The sequence below is a fragment of the Papaver somniferum genome, chromosome 8 (assembly GCF_003573695.1).
Source record: "Papaver somniferum cultivar HN1 chromosome 8, ASM357369v1, whole genome shotgun sequence".
Classification (NCBI taxonomy): domain Eukaryota; kingdom Viridiplantae; phylum Streptophyta; class Magnoliopsida; order Ranunculales; family Papaveraceae; genus Papaver; species Papaver somniferum.
This window is the reverse complement of record NC_039365.1, coordinates 23,668,653-23,671,481: the sequence shown is the minus strand read 5'-3', so window position 1 is coordinate 23,671,481 and position 2,829 is coordinate 23,668,653. Positions and strand designations below refer to the sequence as shown.

The following is a 2,829-nucleotide window of genomic DNA, read 5'->3' as shown; positions in this document are numbered from 1 at the left end:
AAACACTGTCCACTTGCAGTATATTTATTATAGGTTTCGGAGCCTACCACTTACTTCGAATGAGTTTATCAAATTTGGTAGCAAGATTTGATAGTATAGGAACCCAAAACGAGATAAACCTTTACACCAACTACTAATCTATATGACAGGCTCCAAAGTCAATGTTTCATCATATTGAGAATATAAATAACAATCAACAATAGTAATAGCCCAAAGATTTATGATGATATCCATAAAGCTAGGTACATGGCAAAAAAACTAAATCTTCGAAACTGTTTCTTTGATTAACATATTACTGAATTATACAAAAAGAAGCAAAAAGAACATTGGAAATTGCGTCCTTTGTACTTCAATCTTTGAAACTGTTTCATTGATTAACCTACTACTGAACTATATAAAGCGAAGAAAAAAGAACATTGAAAATGATGTCCTTTGTACTCCAATTTTTCCTACACCCATTATATTTCCAAAGATGATAACATAGTCATCCCATAACCTTAGCTGCACAAACAACGCATTTAAGATTCATTAGTTAGCTTCAAGTTCATTTTTATAAAAAATTCATGTGTTCCTTCCAAAAAACAAGAATATCATCTCTGCGTGCCTCTATTTGATGGGTAACTAGACATAGTTACTATCTTCTCTAGATGCTTTACAAACTCCGCAACATAAGCAACAAGATGATAATGATCCTGATCGAATGTGTTATACTAGATGTGTGCTCATTGGGGTAATCCGAAGTCAGCGTAGTAATTAACTAAAGTAGGATTTGCGCGTCCAACTAATAGTGGCATAGCCTTTCATTTCCTGTAATTATATTTATAACAATTTGTAAGACAAATTACAGTCAATCAACATTTTGCATCATTGATGCATGTAAGTCTAGGGTAAGACTTTCTATCATCATATTCAAACCTAACACGTAAGTCTTGGGAGACAATTTTTATCACCATATTTAAACCTAACGAAGTTTTTCAACAGAAATATAACGAACACTATAAACCAAGTAGGGATTAAGTGACAAACAGGTAAAGTTTTCTTTGTCACATGACTGGTTCATTGTTTCTCGTATGATGTTGTCTAAATGAGAAACCTTGATAAAGTTAGTCAAAACATCAGGCTACCTCAGGCATATAACAGTCAAGAACAAACAAAACAAAGAATGATCAACCAAAAGTAGTTCAGATATAAAATTTTATCTGAGAGATGATAATGATGGTTATATAGTTGTGATGATATCGTATACTTTTGTGCTAAGGGAGCATAACAGATTTTACTATGACAGCAAAATGATATTTGATTCGTAGATGGATAAGAGACACTACTAATATATTGTCACCTCAAAGGATATATCAGCACATCAACAAACAATGGTCGCATTCTAACTCACAAAAGATGGATAAATAACACAATATTTTAACATGGAATTTGGAGACCATTACATAAGATTTTTAAAAAAAATAAAGGGGGTGTCTATCAACAAATAGTATTTCTTGTTGTGGCACACAACAAAATGACTAGTAAGCATCCACTCGAGTCTCCTAGACCTATAAGAATCTTATGATATGAAGACAGTACTAATAAAATAATCTTCACAATGACCCAATCAAAAAGTCAATAATAGCAATTAAAATATCGAAATACACTATTAAACTTCTAAAACCAACCCAACTTCAACACCATACAAAGCTTATGATATGCAGACAGTACTAATCAAGTAATCTTCACGATTAACCAAACGGGTAGCCAACAATCGCAATGAAAATGTCGTAATTCACTATTAAACTTCTAAAATCCACCCAACTTCAATACCCTACAAATGCACCACATAAATTATTGTATGCTAATGACATTATGCGGCCAAGATATCAAGAAGCACTTCAGATAGTGATAATCATGAGTTGCAATATGAATAATGAAAATTACCCTTTCTGCCAAATCCTAGAAGTGCCTGATAAGTTTCCCAAGTCTCACCAATCCCGATTAAAACCTTCTCACTTGCTTCAAGTTAGTAAGCACAATAAATTGCGATAATAATTATGGACCAACCTAAAAGCTTATTTCAACAGAAATATCAAATCTATCAAAATATAATTGATATCCAGTAATAAATCTAGCAACTTCTTCTAAGAACATGAAGATTACATAAATTTAACTTACAATATGGTCATCAAAATAACATCTTTCATTTACCTCCACAAACAGATAGCAGTTACCCTGGAAACAAGATTCCCCATCATGACATTGTGAGTTGCTCGTATATCTTCTTGAAGGATCTACCAAGAAAAGCTAATCCTAAATATTCTAGTAACCTGTACAGTATGTCCACAACATTTATTCATCTATTAATTATTGATCAGTATTGTATGTCATGCATGACCATTCCACCAGGTGATACTAAGAAATAATTTGAAAGAGTGAGCACAGGGGTCTATGAATCTATCTAAACAGAATTATGTTATAGAAACCCACGTATACTTCTTCGATCCACGGTTATATGGACATGAAAGAACTGAAATCTCCCAAGTCTGGGTATACTTAGATCAGAAATAGATATTAGTGAAACGAATTAACAAGCATAATCCATATGTACAAATCAGATTTTGTTCACAAATAATTATAAGTTTCCTTGAAATTCTTGAAACACAACATCCTTTAGAACGAAGTACTTGTTACAACCGAGCAAAGATAACAATTTGACCATATAAAATGGATATGAGTAATAAAACCTGGATAACAACATTAATTGATTATTGAAATCTTATACTTGTTTACACAATTCGAAATTACATAACTCGTGCTTGAAAAGATTAAATAGACACAATTAAT

General features: G+C 32.2%; 1 non-coding gene across 1 annotated transcript; it reads right to left on the bottom strand.

Annotated features, from left to right (window-relative positions):
- Positions 1 to 831: 831 nt before the first annotated feature.
- On the bottom strand, positions 832 to 911 carry LOC113307355. Its single transcript, XR_003339136.1, has one exon. It is a non-coding gene; the product is annotated as a small nucleolar RNA U31b (small nucleolar RNA).
- Positions 912 to 2,829: the final 1,918 nt, after the last annotated feature.